Below are 20142 nucleotides of genomic sequence, written 5' to 3'. Positions count from 1 at the left end.
AAAACAAAATCGTGTTTTGCTAAAGGCGGACCCTATCCAAAAACATACGTGCTGATGAGGATATTTGTCCGAAGTTATTTCTGACTATGAAGGCATGTACCTTCGAGCAGCGTTAAAAAACCTGGTGCTTTAGCATTGTGAGTAGCGGAGCTTTCATTGTTGCTTTCAAACTTCATGAGTATCAAAGATCTTTGATAGGTAAATTACAGCTAAATTTAAGACACTTACTTGTTAGAATTAAAGTAACTCCCCTCTGTGGCATATCGAAACGAATTGACAAGTGTACATGCACGAATTTTGCTGTGAATGTAGTAACTGAATGCTGCTATTAATTCATCCCACACATCCCCGGTAGCAGATACCTGCTATAGTTTATTCAAGGAAGCCATTGCACACTGCCGTAAGCAAACACGTCTTTGATGTGGCAGCACTAAAATAGCGATGTGACAACACAATAAGAAATCAAGTTTTATTCCATAGGGAAACAGTTATGCCCAGCGACTGCAATCATTTAAAGTAGCACCGGGTACAGCAATCAGTCACAATGATTCTTATTTCATATCTAGATTTCGGTCACTGTGTGGCCATCCTCAGTGCAGAAGTGTACACTGGGGTAACAAAAGTCTTGGGATACCTCTTAACACTTTGCCGTCCGCACGTCTCGTACAAATTTATTCGCTTGGCGCCGGCAGTGCTAAGTCGGATTACTTGGCTTGTCGCCAGCCGCTTGTCACCTTTCCGTTGATAACAAGCTTCACACACTTTGACTTTTGTGCGCTTTAATTTTCTTGAAATCCTCTATTTTGCCGTATCGTTCCACAAACTCGAATTTTCTTTTCATTAAGTTCTCTGCAAGTCCTACACTGTTATAATAATCATCCGTGCAGAGGTGATGCCACTTTCCATCACAAGGTGTCAATAGTTCCATCACTTTTTTTTGCTAAAGACAATCCAGCGCCGGAATATATCTTGAATGAGGAAATGTATCCCGTACTCGAATCACACAGTATCCGAATGAGTATGCTGTATTTCGTAATTTTCGACGGATTGTAAACTTTAAAATCTAACCGTCCACGCCACGGTAGCGTTCCTTCAATTTGAGATGTTTTGACTTAGATGAAACGTTCCTTTAAACTTTTTGCAAAAATAATCAGTTACGAATTGCACTTTGACAAGCCGGTCGGCATTATCCGGTTTATTGCTGTTGTCGGAAAATGTAAAAATGATAATATTTGTCTGAATCGGTTGTGGGACATCATTTTGCGACATATCGGTGTGTCTATCAACGGATTCGTTGACCAAAATCATCGATCCATGCTTTTTTTACAATTTCCATAAGGATAGCAAGCCCAAACTATTTTATAAGTTCGGGTCACGTAACGTCGACAGACTTGGCATTTTTTTTTTAAATCCAGTTTCCTTCTATTCCAATTTTGACTGTAGTACGTGTTGGTTTCGTCGCTACTATATTCAGTTAGATCGTTCCCAATATACAATCCTACGATATCCTCGACACTCTGTGTATTTTTGGGAAATGTGTTTTGATCCGGGGATGCTTCAAATTTACTATTGGTCCTCGGTAAATCAAAGTTTGACCAATGTGCACCGTCTTCTTCGTCTGATTCAGCCGAATCAGCTACTAACCGTTGCGATCGCCGACTTCTTCTTGGACATATTTCACTATCTTCCTACGATTCTGCTTCACTTTCATTTTTTTTTTATATCCACTGTCTTCTTCCCAATCGGCCAACTCGTCCGGAACGTCAGACAAGACGTCCGCGCATTCATCGTAAATAATCCTATTGTATCTTTCGTCCGCCGTGATGAAAGGGCACAAGTACTTGTAAAAACAAAAAGACTTGTCGTGTGTAACTTATTGTTACATAAACAAAACACGAACAGAATGCAAAAGATACTAAAGTGCTGTCGCCGGCCACTGCGCGATACTATGCAGATGACACCACTCGTGGTGCCGCCGGCCGTTGACCGCTACTTCGCGCACGACACCACTGTGGTGTTAATACAGCGTCGGACCTGTTTCTGCCCGGCGTAGTGCAGCAAATCCACGTGGGATGGGCTTAACAAGTCGTTGGAAATTCCCTGCAGAAATATTGAGCCATGCTGGCTTCTACAGCCACTTATAATGCGAAAGTGTTGCCGGTGCATCATTTTTAAAAAAACTATTCTCTCGAATGTGTCCCATATTCTTTAGGACTCGTGTCAGGCGATCTGGGTGGCCAAACCCTTCGCCCCAGCTGCTCAGAATGTTCTTCAAACCAATCGTAAACAATTGTGGCCCGGTGAGGTCACGCATTGGCCATCCATAAAAATTCTATCGCCGTTGGTGAACATGAAGTACATGAATGGCTGCAAATGGTCTACAAGCACTCGAAGAAAAACCAGGTCCTAGTCCATTCCATGTAAACACTCCCACACCATTATGGACCCACCACCAGCTTGCACAGTGCCTTGTTGACAGCTTGCGTCCATGGCGTTGCGTCTGCGCCACACTCAGAAACTATCGTCAATTCTTACCAACTGAAATCAGGACTCACCCGATCAGGTCACAGCTTTACAGTCGTCTAGGGTAAAACTGACATGGTCACGATCCAAGAACAGGTGCTGCAGGCGGCATCGTGCTGTTAGCAAAGGCAGTCGCGTCGGCCGGCCCTGTGGCCGAGCGTTTCTAGGCACTTCAGTCCGGAACCGCACTGCTGCTACGGTCGCAGGTTCGAATCCTCCCTCGGGCATGGATGTGTGTGATGTCCTTAGGTTCGTTAGGTTTAACTAGTTCTAAGTCTAGGGCAGTGATGACCTCAGATGTTAAGTCCTATTGTGCTTAGAGCCATTTGAACCAAGCAGTCGCGTCGATCGTCTGCTGACATAGACATTAACACCACATTTCGGCGCTCTCTGCTAGTGGATACGATCGTCGAACGTCTCACACTGATTTCTGCGGTTGTTTCACTGACAGTTCTACGCAAACGTCGCTATTCTCAGTCGTTAGATGAAGGCCCTTCGCCACTGTGTTGTCCATGGTAAAAGGTAATGCCTGGAATTCGGTTTTCTTGGCATACTCTTGGCACTGTGGGTCGCCCAGTATTGAATTCCCTAACAGTTTCCGAAACTGAATGTCCCATGCGTCTAACTGCAAAGTCTATCCCGCTATCAGGCCAAAATCACGTCGGAAACTTTTTCACTTGAATCCCCTGAGTACAAATAACAGATCCGCTAATGCACAGCCCTTTTATATCTTATTTAAGCGGTACCACCGCCGTCTGTATGCGTGCATATCGCCATCCCAAGACGTTTTCTTCACCTCAGTGTAAGTTAAAACATTAAAAACACTTGTGTATACACGTAGTCCCAACTGCACTATTCATGTCACAGACAGTGAACTCAACCTCTTAACATTGAAACTTCTTTACTAAAATTCTTTTCTGCTTCTATTGCTGAATGAAATGGGAAGTTGAGGCTTCTACTTTATTTAATTCTGTAACAGATGAGTGAAACTGAACTTACTGAGCCTACTTTCTCTTTACTTTTTCTTATCCTGTCAACACTGACCCACAATATTCTAGCGCAACGCAATCTGACTGCTCAAAAAGAAAAAAATTACAACCTGACTTCAAATAATTAATTCAAAAGAATGGCCCTGACTAAAAAGAAATCTTAACAGTAACCTATACATTTCATTAAGCACTTACCTCACAAAAATCTTCATTACGTGAACTACTGGAATACAGCGAGCGTCAATACTGAAAGCTAAATAAAAGATTCTGACTACTAAAGCCACTAACTACTAATAGGCATATGGTTAGCGAAGGAAAGATTTTGTTGCAAAACAAATAATGTATTTCTTACCTTTATAATGTGACATCCAGTTCAAACACGAATATAAATCGTCATTGACATCTAGTACAAAGGTATATAGTCATGAATAATATTCAATCTCCAAGTCGAACATGTACAGATCGTTAGCCTAGGCTAACACTTCAGACCTCTACCCTCCATCAATGCCAACTTTTCGCATCTAACATCCATCACTGCTGGCTGTTCACCTCCAACTGCCCAACAGTACTTCCATCACTGCTGGCGACTAACTTCCAACTGCCCAGCACTACTTCCAACGAGTCCAACCAGCCACAGATTCTCTTATAAAGAAAGCGCAGTAAGAGATCCAATGCAAAGCGCTACACAGCGCTGCCAACACAGAAGCAGCCCGCTCGCAAGATGTATAATCTAGTTGAGACTAAGTGCATACACAAATGTTTTTAATGTTTTGGCTTAACCTTTCTACACCGCCACACAGTGGCCGAAATATACATATGAAATAAACATCATTGCGACTGATTGCTGTAGCCTTTAGTACTTGACAATAAGAAATAACATTTATTGAGTGTGTGTATAAAACTATACTTAACTTCCGTACAGTTTGATGGAAGACACTTGATGCTCTAACCTAATACAGCGGCATACAGATAACTTTACTCTGTCTTGGTAGTCTGTGATATTGTTGCTATGACTGAATCTAACTCTTGTTTGTACTATTAGTCCATAAATAGCGAATTCTAAGTCAGAATATAGTCTTCAGAGTAGTATACTGAACAGACTGCAGGCACTGAACAAAACCGTCTAACTGCTGGTTCGTAAGTGACTGAGAGTCATGTTGCATAGTGTTTCGGTGCCTGTCAGCGAGAAAATTTCCATGTCCGCCAGTACAAGGCAGTAGAAAAGTAAGACGCGACTAACAGCTTTCTTTATTGAAGTCGACAGTCTCGGTGGACGTACAGTGGCATCGTAAAGTATTACTGCACCTGCCTTTGCATGTACAATAGAAACAATAAAGGTGATGGCAAGACACTGTTACATTTCTTTAAATGTTCAGTAGTATATATCAGTTGTTATAGTACAGTTGGTTTCTGACAACAAAAACGTTAGTTTAAAAAAAGAAATCAGTTGCTCTATACATCAAAAAAGTATTGGAATACTTACAGAAAAATGATGTTAAAGTCTCTCTAGTTCACGTAACTCAATTCTAGTAGCCTCTGTGCATACCATTGTCATTGATGACAACTTGCGGACGTCTTGGCTGGGAGTTAACCAAGTTGTGACTAATGTCTGGTGAGATCTTCAAACATTCCTCTATCAACACCGTCTGATGCTTCACTGTAGAACTACGTTTTCGTTGCTTTGTACCCAAGTGCGCCCAAAGATGATCTATCGGGCTAAGATCACGGTTCTGTGATGAATCAAAAACTCTTCTTTGAGCATTATATAATAACTAGTCCCGAGTTGTCAGAGACGTATATGTAGGGTCGTTGTGTTGCTGAAAGTCTTTTGTGAACTGCTTCGTAAATGGCCTCGCGACCCATCAATATGTTTACGATGATCCATGACACCTTCAGTAATAGGCAAGGCACCAACACCAGAAGCTGCCACGCATCCCCAAACCATTGTACTTTCTCCTCCATGTTTTAATATAGGTGGAATATGTAGTGACTGAAACTCTATATTGGGTTTGTACCTCATTTTTCCCTTCCCGTCAGATCCAAACAAGTTAAACTTGTACTAATCAGGAAATAACACAGTATTCCAAAATTCAATCGATTCATTGACTTAGTCTTTGGAGAACTACAAACGTTCTCTTCTGTTAATTTCCGAAATAAATGGCATCTTTCTGGGAGATCTGTTTTTAATATCAGCTGCGTTCAAAACATTCCTGATAGTCTGAGCACTGACTTGTTTGTTGGATATACTGGGTGTCGGATATAAAGGACCCTATTCTTTCAGAGGGCTCTTTACTGGCAAGCCGTGTTAGCATCTCACGCTTCCTACATCTAAGACCTCTTGGGCGTCTGGTTTTGGGCGCCTGCACTGTTCTTTAATTAACAGAAAGATCTTTACCAACCTCACAGTAACTTTGCCCTGCGAATTCAGTTAAATCGCCTTGTTGTGAAATGACACAGAATGCTACTTCCCTTCGCATTCCAACAGCTGGACATCAGGCAAGGGACTGAAGTGTTCGTCAACTCTAATTACACATATGTGGTTCGTGCAGTACTGTCTCTCAACTACAGTAACAAATGTAAGTATGCCAATGCTTTTTTGAGCAGGAGGAAACCTTGATGTAATTGATTACATGTGTTTTTGTTGTGTTGGGAAATACACACATCAAAAAAAGTTTTGCATCACCTCGGCTCCAAGAGTACCGGAACCTGTACTGAAAATTGGAATAGAGATCAACATAAACATCATTTACGCTCTTTTTATTGCTCATGAAAACCACACATTGCATGTTGTGCCACCATACAGCGAGGCCTTCAGAGGTGGTGGTCCAGATTGCTGGTACCCAGTAGCACGTACTCTTGGATTGATGCATGCCTGTATTCGTCGTGGCATACTATCCATAAGTTTATCAAGGCATTGTTGGTCCAGATTGCCCCACTCCTCAACGGCAATTAGGCGTAGATCCCTCAGAGTGGTTGTGGGTCACGTGGTCCATAACCAGCCCTTTTCAATCTATCCCAGGCATGTTCGATAGGGTTGATGTCTGGAGAACATGCTGACCACTCTAGTCGGGCGATGTCGTTATCCTGAAGGAAATCATTCACAAGATGTGCATGATGAAGGCGCGAATTGCCGTCCATGAAGACGAATGCCTTGCCAGTATGCTACCGATATGTTTACACTATCGGTCGGAGGATGGGATTCACGTATCGTACAGCCGTTACGGTGCCTTACATGACCACCAGCGGCTTACGGTGGCTCCACATAATGCCATCGCAAAAAAATCATGGAACCTCTACCTTGCTGCACTCGCTGGACGGTGCGTCTAAGGCGTTCAGCCTGACCGGGTTGCCTCCAAATAGCTCTCCGACGATTGTGTGGTTGAAGGCATATGCGACACTCATCGGTGAATAGAACGTCATGCCAATGTTGCAAAGATGGGCCTCGCCATGGACGTCGGGAGTGAAGCTGCGCATCATGCAGCCTATTATGCACAGTTTGAGTCGTAACATGACGTCCTGTGGCTGCACGAAAAGCATTATTCAACATCATGGTTCCACCGAGCCATAATCCGTAGATAGCGGTCATCCACTGCAGTAGTAGCAATTGGGCGACCTGAGCGAGGCATGTCATCGGCAGTTCTTTTCTCTCTCCATCTCCTCCATATCCGAACAACATTTTACTTTGGTTCACTCCCAGACGCCTGGACACTTCCCATGTTGAGAGCCCTTCCTGACAAGATGTAACAATGCGGACTCAATCGAATCGCGGTATTGACCGTCTGAGCATGGGTGAACTACAGACAACAAGAGCCGTGTACCTTCTTCCTGGTGGAATGACTGGAACTAATCGGCTGTCGGATCCCCCTCCGTCTAATAGGCGCCGCTCATGCATCGTTTTTTACATCTTTGGGCGGGTTTAGTGACATCTATGAAGAGTCAGGGGGTCTGTTTCTCTGATACAATATCCACAGTCAATGTCTATCTTCAGGAGTTCTGTGATGAGGGGTGATGCAAAACATTTTTTGATGTGAGTATTTTAATGTACAAATTAATTCATAGTGAGAGTTACTGGTATATATACAAGGTGGTCCATTGATCGTGACCGGGCCAAATATCTCACGAAATAAGCGTCAAACTAAAAAACTACAAAGAACGAAACTTGTCTAGCTTGAAGGGGTAAACCAGACTGCGCAATGGTTGGCCCGCTAGATGGCGTTGCTATAGGTCAAACAGATATCAACTGCATTTTTTTAAAAATAGGAACCCTCATTTTTATTACATATCGTTTAGTACGTAAACAAATGTAAATGTTTTAGTTAGACCACTTTTTTCGCTTTTTGATAGATGGCGCTGTAATAGTCACAAACATATAGCTCACAATTTTAGACGAACAGTTAGTAACAGGTAGGTTTTTTTAATTAAAATACAGAACGAAGATACGTTTGAACATTTGGTTTCGGTTGTTGCAATGTGATACATGTACCTTTGTGAACTTATCATTTCTGAGAACGCATGCTGTTACAGCGTGATTACCTGTAAATACTACATTAATGCAATAAATGCTCAAAATGGTGTCCGTCAAACTCAATGCATTTGGCAATACGTGTAACGATATTCCTCTCAACAGCCAGTAGTTCGTCTTCCGTAATGTTCGCACATGCATTAACAATGGGATGACGTATGTTGTCAGGCGTTGTCGTTGGATCACGCTAGCAAATATCCTTTAACTCTCCCCACAGAAATAAATCCGGGGATGTCAGATGTGGTGAACGAGCGGGCCATGGTATGGTGCTTCGACGACCAATCCACCTGTCATGAAATAAGCTATTCAATACCGCTTCAACCCCACGCGAGCTATGTGCCGGGTATCCATTATGTTGGAAGTACATCGCCATTCTGTCATGCAGTGAAACATCTTGTAGTAACATCGGTAGAACATTACGTAGGAAATCAGCATACACTGCACCATTTAGATTGCCATCGATAAAAGGGGGGCCAATTATCCTTCCTCCCATAATGCCGCACCATACATTAACCCGCCAAGGTCGCTGATGTTCCACTTGTCGCAGCCATCGTGGGTTTTCCGTTGCCCAGTAGTGCGTATTACGCCGGTTTACGTTACCGCTATTGGTGTATGACGCTTCGTCGCTAAATAGAACGCGTCCAAAAAATCTGTCATGGCCCGTAATTTCTCTTGTGCCCAGTGACAGAACTGTACAAGACGTTCAAAATCGTCGCCATGCAAATACTGGTGCATAGAAATATGGTAGTGGTGCAATCGATGTTGGTGTAGCATTCTCAACATCGACGTTTTTGAGATTCCCGATTCTCGCGCTATTTGTCTGCTACTGATGTGCGGATTAGCCGCGACAGCAGCTAAAACACCTACTTGGGCATCATCATTTGTTGAAGGTCGTAGTTGCCGTTTCACATGTGGCTGAACACTTCCTGTTTCCTTAAACAACATAAATATCCGGTGAACATTCCTGTCACTTGGATGATGTCTTCCAGGATACCGAGCAGCATACATAGCACACGCCCGTCGGGCATTTTGATCACAATTGCCTTACATCAACACGATATCGACCTTTTCCGCAATTGGTAAATGGTCCATTTTAACACGGGTAATGTACCACGAAGCAAATACCGTCCGCACTGGCGGAATGTTATGTGATACGACATACTTATTCGTTTGTGACTATGTAAGTAGGCTGTTTAGGTTTTTATATTGGTAACGCCACGTAGCGCTCTGTATGAAAATCACTGGCTTTGCTGTGTGCAGTCTGTGGCTGGTTTGCATTGTTGTTGGCCATTGTAGTGTTGGGCAGTTGGCTGTTAACAGCGCGTAGCGTTGCGCAGTTGGAGGCGAGCCACCAGCAGTGGTGGATGTGGGGAAGTGAGATGGCGAATTTATGAGAACGGATGATCTGGACAGAGACAGTAAATTTGTAATATTGGATATCATGGACTGATATAGATATTATGATTTTTGAACACTATTAAGGTAAATACATTGTTTGTTCTCTATCAAAATCTTTCATTTGCTAACTATGCCTATCAGCAGTTTGTGCCTTCAGTAGTTTGAATCTTTTATTTAGCTGGCAGTAGTGGCGCTCGCTGTATTGCAGTAGTTCGAGTAACGAAGATTTTTGTGGGGTAAGTGATATGTGAAAGGTATAGGTTAATGTTAGTCAGGGCCATTCTTTTGTAGGGATTATTGAAAGTCAGATTGCGTTGCGCTAAAAAATATTGTGTGTCAGTTTAAGCACAGTCTTGTACAATTTTTCTAAGGGGAAGTTTCAACTATTACAGCGCCATCTGTCACAAGCGAAAAAAGTGGTACAACTAAAACATTCATATTTCTTTACGTCCTACACGAATATGTAATAAAAATGGGGGTTCCTATAAAAAAAACACAGTTGATATCCGTTTGACCTATGGCAGCGACATCTAGTGGGCCAACCTTAGCGCCATCTGGTTTCCCCCTTCAAGCTAGACGAGTTTCATTTTTTTGTAGTTTTTTCGTTTGATCCTTATTTCGTGAGATATTTGGCCCGGTTACCTTCAATGGAAGAAGCCTGGCGATACTGACAGGTTTCCGATAGATTATATAATGGTAAGACAGTGATTTAGTAACCAGGTCTTAAATTGTAAGACATTTCCAGGGGCTGATGTGGACTCTGACCACAATCTATTGGTTATGAGCTGTAGATTAAAACTGAAGAAACTGCAAAAAGGTGGGAATTTAAGGAGATGGGACCTGGATGACCTGACTAAACCAGAGGCTGTACAGAGTTTCAGGAAGAGCATAAGGGAACAGTTGACAAGAATTGGGGAAAGAAATACAGTAGAAGAAGAATGGGTAGCTTTGAGGGATGAAGTAGTGAAGGCAGCAGACGATCAAGTAGGTAAAAAGACGAGGGCTAGTAGAAATCCTTGGATGACAGATGAAATACTGAATCTAATTGTTGAAAGGAGAAAATATAAAAATGCAGTAAATGAAGCAGGCAAAAAGGAATACAAACGTCTCAAAAATGAGATCGACAGGAAGTGCAAAATGGCTAAGCAGGGATGGCTAGAGGACAAATGTAAGGATGTAGAGGCTTATCTCATGAGAGGTAAGATAGATACTGCCTACAGGAAAATTAAACAGACCTTTGGAGAAAAGAGAGCCAGTTGTATGAATATCAAGAGCTCAGATGGAAACCCAGTTCGAAGCAAAGAAGGGAAAGCAGAAAGGTGGAAGGAGTATATAGAGGGACCATACAAGGGCTATGTACTTGAGGGCAATGTTACAAAAAGGGAAGAGGATGTACATGAAGATGAAATGGGAGATATGATACGGCGTGAAGAATTTGATAGAGCACCGGAAGACCTATGTCGAAACAAGGCCTCAGGAGTAGACAACATTCCATTAGAACTACTGACAGTCTTGGGAGAGCCAGTCCTGACAAAACTCTACCATCTGGTGAGCAAAATGTATGAGACAGGCGAAATACCCTCAGACTTCAAGAAGAATATAATAATTCCAATCCCAAAGAAAGCAGGTGTTGACAGATGTGAAAATTACCGAACTATCAGTTTAATAAGTCACGGCTTCAAAATACTAACGCGAATTCTTTGCAGACGAATGGAAAAACTGGTAGAAGCCGACTTCGGGGAAGCTCAGTTTGGATTCCGTAGAAATATGGGAACACGTGAGGCAATACTGACCCTACGACTTATCTTAGAAGCTAGATTAAGAAAAGGCAAACCTACGGTTCTAGCATTTGTAGACTTAGAGAAAGCTTTTGACAATGTTGATTGGAATACTCTCTTTCAAATTCTGAAGGTGGCAGGGGTAAAATACAGGGAGCGAAAGGCTATTTACAATTTGTACAGAAACCAAATGGCAGTTATAAGAGTCGAGGGACATGAAAGGGAAGCAGTGGTTGGGAAGGGAGTGAGACACGTTTGTAGGCTCTCCCCGATGTTATTCAATCTGTATATTGAGCAAGCAGTAAAGGAAACAAAAGAAAAATTCAGAGTAGGTATTAAAATCCATGGAGAAGAAATAAAAACTTTGAGGTTCGCCGATGACATTGTAATTCTGTCAGAGACAGCAGAGGACTTGGAAGAGCAGTTGAACGGAATGGACAGTGTCTTGAAAGGAGGATATAAGATGAACATCAACAAAAGCAAATCGAGGATAATGGAATGTAGTCGAATTAAGTCGGGTGATGCTGAGGGAATTAGATTAGGAAATGAGACGCTTAATGTAGTAAAGGAGTTTTGCTATTTGGGGAGCAAAATAACTGATGATGGTCAAAGTAGAGAGGATATAAAATGTAGACTGGCAATGGCAAGGAAAGCGTTTCTGAATAAGAGAAATTTGTTAACATCGAGTATAGATTTAAGGGTCAGGAAGTCGTTTCTGCAAGTATTTGTACGGAGCGTATTCATGTGTGGAAGTGAGACGTGGACGATAAATAGTTTGGACAAGAAGAGAATAGAAGCTTTTGAAATGTGGTGCTACAGAAGAATGCTGAAGATTAAATGGGTAGATCACATAACTAATGAGGAGGTATTGAATAGGATTGGGGAGAAGAGGAGTTTGTGGCACAACTTGACTAGAAGTAGGGATCGGTTGGTAGGACATGTTCTGAGGCATCAAGGGATGACCAAGTTAGTATTGGAGTATTGGAGGGCAGCGTGGAGGGTAAAAATCGTAGAGGGAGACCGAGACATGAATACACTAAACAGATTCAGAAGGATGTAGGCTGCAGTACGTATTGGGGGATGAAGAAGCTTGCACAGGATAGAGTAGCATGGAGAGCTGCATCAAACCAGTCTCGGTACTGAAGATCACAACAACAACTAACCTTCAATGGACCGCCCTATATATATATATATATATATATATATATATATATATGTGTGTGTGTGTGTGTGTGTGTGTGTGTGTGTGTGTGTGTGTGTGTGTGTTCCTAGTATTTACATATTTATACATTTTGTTGCAAAGGTATCTTTGCCATACTTTTTGGTGGTACTATATACGACACACTGAAGGGAGCAGCAGAGAACTGGATGCTGTTGTACGAGGCTGAGAGACGCCAGGTGAATGGTTTTGCCTGTGTCGTTGCTGTCTCTCGCGGTATTTGTTGTGTATCTGTTGCTCTACACACATCATCATCGATGAAAACGTGCACCGACAGGGAACTTCGAGAGTCGCGGAATCGGGAGCTGACAATTTAGCCGGCTGGCCACGTGGCGTGGAACTCCGTGCCTGCAAAGCTGCAAGGCGCACCCACTGTGTGGCTGCGTCCACGGCGATGCCGTGGCCGGGGTCGGCGCATCAGAGACCCTGATCCGCGGCTCGGCTCGGCTCGGCTGCGTTGCGTTTATTCGCGTCGGACCGGCCCTAAATCACAGCGCCGCAGTTCAATTAACATTCTCGTGCCGCCGCGGGTGCGCACTCTTCATCACAGGACGGCTGTTAATTGCTTTCATTACGGCGGCGAGCGGCGCCCTTGAAGTCGGCGAGCAGGTGTTCGGCTCCCGGGGGCCCGGCTTCGTGACCGCGCTCGCGCTCTCGCTCATGCTCACGCTCACGCACGAGCCCTCCTTACGGCCAGAGCGAGACTTTTTTCCCGCGTCGCGATTTGTGTGTACTAACAACCAGTTCCCGCGTTTTATCTATCTCCTCCTCTTCTAAGAAGAACAGCCTGCTTCTTCAGGCGTTTTTCATCAACTAATATTTATTCACCTCTGTCATCGTGCATCGTTTGGCGAAATTTATTTTTATATTTCTTTCCGATCTACGTAGAATTTTTATCGCGCGAGTTCCTGCGAATACTCATTTTCACGAATCCTCAGTGCTACTTCAACAACTTTATCAGGCATTGTACTTCATCGAGTAAGTTTAGGTTTGTCCACGGTTGGGGGAGGGGTGTGGGGTGGGAAGGAGGTGGTTTCATTTCTATGGAATTGTTTGCTGATTCCCCCGGCGGATTCCGCCGCGTTACCACGTTGTTGTTTTTGCGGTGTAACGGCGCTCAACGATAAGGTTATCAACGGGTTACAGTATTGAAACAAACGAATGCGGGTAAAAAAGGTTAATACCACTGGCACACTTACTCACCCACTAACTCCTACCTTACTCACGTTGACAAAGAAGAAATAGCGAAAGGTGCTACACTTGGGATGAAAACAGAAGGAGAACGTCAGAGGAGCTAAAACAACGGTACAACGATATGTGACCGGCTGACCATTTACGAAAACAATGAGAACATCTCCCTAACTGTTTTGGAAATAAGCTGGACAAATCACATTTCTTTGAACGGCATTTAGAATTGAGGGCAGATTTGCTGCTAAATTTGCCGCTGCGCACTGGTCCGAAAATAAAACACAATCCAGTAAAATGTTGCGCACAGTGATCTGTACGCCACAAGCGCCCCACACAGGAGGGTAGTCGCGCCAGATCAAGAAGCCGTACGTCAGAGGACCGTGGCCTACGCGAAAAAAAGACGAGAGGATCTCGTCCCGTCCTCGCGTTTGAAATTACGTACGCCACGGTCACGTAGTGGGCTTTACTACACGCAGCTTATCATCTGTCACGTCCAGTCACTCGTCTTCCCATCGACTCATGGCTCTGCACCTCAACAGCGAGGGGATAGTATGCAGGGGCTTGGAATAGTGAAATAACTGAGGATCACGACATGCTTCATTCGCTGCTACATCTATCCTTTCGTTCCCCACAGTACCCATGTGTCCTGGTACCCAGCAGAAACACACGTTAACACAAATGTATTTGCTATTCAGAAAAAGGCCGTTAGAAACCTTGAAAAAATGTACGTATAAGATATGTTAACCTAAAGATGCTACTGAAGAATGTTGAAAGTTATGTGGGCTGACAAGGAAAAGCATTCGGAAACAGACTGTTGTCCTCACGATCAGCTGAAATTCGTGCGCCCGTGAAAATATCGATTCGCGAAGCGCACAACTTCCGCCGTCATACCTTACCGAAAGATCTTACCGAGAAAATTCTGGTCCTACGTAAAATGTCAAAGACCTGTATCTGGTCACTCGTTGACCGGTCTGTGCCGGCCGCGGTGGCCGAACGGTTCTAGGCGCTTCAGTCCGGAACCGCGCGACTGCTATGGTCGCAGGTTCGAATCCTGCCTCGGGCATGGATGTGTGTGATGTCCTTAGGTTAGTTAGGTTTAAGTAGTTCTAAGTTCTAGGGGACTGATGACCTCAGATGTTAAGTCCCATAGTGCTCAGAGCCATTTTTTTGATCGTTCTGGTGTGGCAATACAAGACGCAAAAGGAAAGCTGAAGTTCTAAAGTTCGCATTTAAGAAGATATTACCGCAAGGGGATTGCAAAAACATTCCGTCGTTTGAGCGGAATGGAGGACATAATAGTAGGCATCCCTAGTGTAGAGAAGGAACTGAAGGAGTTGAAAATAAATAAGTCGCCATGTGCAATGTAATCCAAGTCGGTTTTATAGACAGTACGGCTGTTTTCTGATGACGCTGTGATGTAGGAGATGTCGTCGCTGAGTGTTGTGGGAGGGTATAAGATGACTCAGCTTGCGTCTATCGCGAATTTCTCGCCCGGAGCGGTCCCAAGAGACGGGGAAAAAGCACAGGTGGGTCCTGCATATGACAAGGGTAAAAGAACGGTCCCCCAAAATTACAGTCATCGGTTTGCTATGCAATACTTGAACATATTCTGAGTTTGAGTGTAATAAATTTCCTTGAGCCGGGAAAACTGTTCACAAATCAGCACAGATTTAGAAACCATCGCTCGTGCGGAGCTCAGCTTCCACTTTCCTCACATGATATCCTGAGAACTGTCGATGAAGGGCAACAGGCATATTCTACATTCCTGGATAACTGGAAAGCATTCGATACTGTGCATCACAGAACATTGTAATCGAATGTTCAAGTGTACGGATTAGGTTCCCATATATATGAGTGGTTCGAACACTTCTTAAGTAGTAGAAACCAATACTCTACTCTCGACGACGAGTGTTCATCAGAGACAAGGGTTTCGTCGACAGTGTCAAACAGAAGTGTTATAGGACCACACTTATTCTCTATACACTGAAATTATCTGACGGAGAGGGTGAGCAGCAGTCTGTGGCTGTTTGCTGATGACGCTGTGGTGTACGAGAAAGTGGCTTCGTTGAAAGCTGTAGGAGGATATAAGACGACTTAGATAAGGTTCTAGACTCTGTGATGAATGGCAGCGTGCTCTAAATGTAGAAAAGTGTAATTAATGCAGCTAAATGGGAAAAACAATCCCGTAATGTTCGAATACAGTAGTGTGCAGCATTACAAAAAAATGGCTCTGAGCACTATGGGACTCAACTGCTGTGGTCATAAGTCCCCTAGAACTTAGAACTACTTAAACCTAACTAACCTAAGGACATCACACACGTCCATGCCCGAGGCAGGATTCGAACCTGCGACCGTAGCGGTCGCGCGGTTCCAAACTGTAGCGCCTTTAACCGCGCGGCCACTCCGGCCGACGTGCAGCCTTACAGATTCATGTCGGTTAAATATCTACGGGTGAGGTCACAAAGTGAAACGAAACGAACGAGCATTTAAGGACGGTCATACGGAAAGCGAATAGTCGACTTCGGTTTATTAGGACAATTTTAGGAAAGTGTAGATCCTCTTTACAGGAGACCGCGTATAGATCACTAGTTGCAACGCATACTTGAGTTCTGCTGAGTGTCTGAAATCCCCGGCAGATCGGACTAAAGGAAGACATTAAAGCAGCTCTAAGGCGTGCTGCTAGATTTGTCACCGGAGGGTTCTATCAACGCGTAAATACTACGGAAATGCCTCGTGAACCAAATGTGAATCCCCGGAGGGACGACAATGTTCTTTTCACAAAAGACTACTGAGAAAATTTAGAGAACCGGAATTTGAAACATTTCAAAACGATTCTTCTGCCGCCAACGTATATTTCCCGCAAGGACCGTGAATACAAGAGAAGTTAGGGTTTGTACTGTGGCATAGAGACAGTCGTTTTGGTCGTTTATCTCTCGTTATGTTTGCAAATGGAAGAGGAAAAGCAATGACAGTGCTAGAAAGCGCCAAGCGCCTTTCAGCATACGGTGACTTACACAGTGTGTATGTAGACGTAGATAAAGATTTAGAAGTAGAAGTAGAGGTGGTTCTCCACAGAATTGGCGAAGAAAGAAACATAAGGAAAACACCGGGAAGAAGAAGGAACAGAATGGTAGTTCATGTGCAAAGACATCAGGGAATAACTAACAGAGCACAAAAGGGACCTGTAGAGGTTAAAAGCTGTAGAGGAAAAAAGCTGGAATACATAAAACATTAACTGAGGACATAGCGTGGAAGTACAACATTGAGATGAAGAGGTCGGCACAGCAGAGGAATCCGTGGCGTGGCCAACCACACGAGTCATAAGATTGATGACTCAGATAAAAAGTACGCAAGAAAGACAATAAATAAAATGCTAAACGTCGATTAAGTTGGCGTTAAAAGAAATATCGACCAAAGAGATCAGATCCCGCAAAAGTTATTTGTACCAGGATGAAACGAAGTAAACCAGCTTAGATTTGATGATATTATGGTGTTAAAAGATAGCCGAAGTGAACCACAGACGAAGAAGAACGAAGCAAAGTGTTTGAGAATGCGGTCAAAGCATTGGTCACAGAACAACGAAATTAATGTCAGTGGACTGGAAGGAAGGACAGCTCTAATTAAATTTCATTCCTGTGAAGTATCGCCTAAGCTATGCGACTGAATTCGTGATTATCTGTCAGAAAGACCACAATACGTAGTAATAGAAGGAAAGCCGTCAAGTAAAACAGAAGTGATATCCTGTGTTCCGCAAGGAAGTGTTACTGGCTGTCAGCTGTCGCTAACCTATATAAACGATTTTGAAGACAATATGACCAGCCTGTTTAGACTGTCTGGATATGATGCTTTCATTTACAACCTAGGAAAGTCATCAGACTATCAAAACCAGTAGCAAAACGGCTTAGACCAGGTATGTGTATGCTGCGAAAAGCGAGAACTGTCTCTGAAGAAGGAAAAGTTTAAGGTCATCCACGTGAGTACGAAAAGAAATCAGGTAAATTTCGTTTATACGATAAATCAAACAACTCTAAAGGCTGTCATTTCAACGCAATACCAAGGAATTACAATTACGAACAACTTAAACTGGAACGATCACATAGGTAATGTTTGGGGAAGATGAACCAAAGATTGCATTGTATTAGAAGAACACCTATAAGTTGCAACAGTTCACTGAAGAGGCTATTTACACTACGCTTCTCAGTCCTCTGCTAGTGTTGCTGAGCTGTATGTTATCCTTACCAGATAGCATTGACAGAGGACATTGAAACAGTTCGAAGAGTAGCAGCGTCTGCGCTGCCACTATCGCAGCAGGTTCGAGTCCTCCCTCGGGCATGGGTGTGTGTGTTGTTCTTAGCATAAGTTAGTTTAAATAGTGTGTAAGTCTAGGGAATGATGACCTCAGCAGTTTGGTCCCTTAAGAATTCACACACATCTGAACATTTGAAGAGTGGTAGCAAGTTTTGCACTCGTATTATCACGAATAGGTGAGAGATTGGCACGTATATAGTACGCGAGATGGGATGGCAGTCCTTAAAAGATAGGATTTTTGTGCTGGGGCGAGATCTTTTCACGAAATTTCAATGACCAACTTTCTCCTTTCAATGTGAAAACATTTTATTGGCGCCATCTTACATATGGAGGAAAGATCATCGTAATAAAATAAGACAAATAAGAGCTGGTACAGAAATATTTTACTGTCCATTTTCCCCACGCGCTGTAAGGAAGTGGAACGGTAAGAAATAGTCTAAAAGTGGTTCGTAGACACTTAAGTTCGAAGGCACTTAAGTGTGAATTGCAGAGGTGTGATGTAGTTGTAGCAATTAAACAACATTTTATGATTGTGGAAGAATATCTTTTCATAGGAATCATTATGGCGTAAGCAATTGAGGGAAACAACGAAAATCTAAATCTGAAAGACTGAACAGAGATCTGAATCGCGTTCTCTCAGATTCGAGTCCAGTGTCCTACCACTGAGCCACCTCGCTTCATCGCATTACATAGAAGTCATCAGCAACGGTAGTTTGATGCCAGAAGAAGCGCCGCCTTGAAAGGTAACGGAACAAGCATTCTTAGACGACAGGTAACCTTCCTATCGAAGACTAACGATCTTGGAGCCAGTAGTATCCTTACATACAGTTCACAGACACACGATTTACTATAGAACGAACAAAAAAAAATCAGCTAAGCCCTACTCATAAACAATCTTGTGTATCAAGTTAGAAAGAAATACCGATAGTAACATCAACCATAATGATAACCGAATACTACATTTATGAAGCTTTGTACAGTAAAATATAAATGAAGAACACTGCCACATTTTCCAGCAATGTACAAAATGTGACAGGCTTGTTATCAGTGATAAAGATAATATTAACTGTGAATTTGACTACGTACTGTGAAACATGAGCTTTTGACGCTGCGTAAAACAAAAAAAGTTCTCCGTCTTCAGGCCCAGAGTGGCCTAGCGGGACCATCCGACCGCCGTGTCATCCTCCATGGAGGATGCGGATAGGAGGGGCGTGGGGTCAGCACACCGCTCTCCCGGTCGTTATGATGCTATTCCTGACCGAAGCCGCTACTATTCGGTCGAGTAGCTCCTCAATTGGCATCACGAGGCTGAATGCACCCCGAAATATGGCAACAGTGCATGGCAGCTGGATGGTCACCCATCCAAGTACCGGCCACGCCCAACAGTGCTTAACTTCGGTGGTCTCACGGGAACCGGTGTATCCACTGTGGCAAGGCCGTTGCCCTGCTTGAAACAGATACAATATAATTATACTCAGAGTATAAGAAATATTACTCTTTGGTGTAAATACAAATAACTGCAATCATAGAAACACACACAGGTTTCCTTAACGGTGTTAAATATATGAACACTGAAAAATAATCTTGTAGGATTTTCAAACTTTTCTAAACATATTAAAATAATGTAGCACTTAAATGATATCAACATATACACCATCAGATTAACCTACATACAAAGAACACTTTCACTTGAAATACGTAAAAAAGTAATAAAAGGCTACAAAATATGTTACAGAAGGCATCTTTATATGGAGCACTCGCTCGAAACACTGAGAAAAGGGGCGAGAAGCTTATGGAGACTCACAGTAAATTACTTACAAATCACGAGAAACAGAAATAGTGGGTGCTTCGCATTGTATCCAGGTATCACCGCAAAGTTGCAGGGCATACGAAAGACACTTCTTAATGGAGTAAGCATTTGTAAAGACTTCGATTTTCTCATTAAATATCACCAAAAACTTTGCTGACAGTAGCGTTCTTTAAAGTTAATTCAACAAATCTAATGATCAAGTTGAAACCAGTTGGTTCAATGTAATTTTTTTTTTAAATGAGATTCTTTATGTAATTGTTTCCTGTTTTCTCCCAATAAAACGCCGCAAGGCCCCTGCTTCCTCTTCTCCACTGGACCCCAAGTTATACATACCTCATTTTTTCGTGCAATGGAGATCAAATTTCAAAAATGAGCCACCCTCGTGAATTTCTACAATTTGCCATTAG

The 20142-nt window shown here is 43.1% G+C and overlaps 2 pseudogenes; both read right to left on the bottom strand.

Annotated features, from left to right (window-relative positions):
* Positions 1–13091, bottom strand: part of LOC126092822 (60S ribosomal protein L13a-like) — a 154341-nt pseudogene extending 141250 nt beyond the window's left edge.
* A 6161-nt stretch (positions 13092–19252) lies between these two features.
* Positions 19253–19369, bottom strand: LOC126093744 (5S ribosomal RNA; annotated as a pseudogene).
* Between the last annotated feature and the right edge of the window lie 773 nt (positions 19370–20142).

The sequence above is a fragment of the Schistocerca cancellata genome, chromosome 7, assembly GCF_023864275.1.
Source record: "Schistocerca cancellata isolate TAMUIC-IGC-003103 chromosome 7, iqSchCanc2.1, whole genome shotgun sequence".
Taxonomy (NCBI): domain Eukaryota; kingdom Metazoa; phylum Arthropoda; class Insecta; order Orthoptera; family Acrididae; genus Schistocerca; species Schistocerca cancellata.
This window is presented reverse-complemented; position numbering and strand designations above follow the sequence as displayed.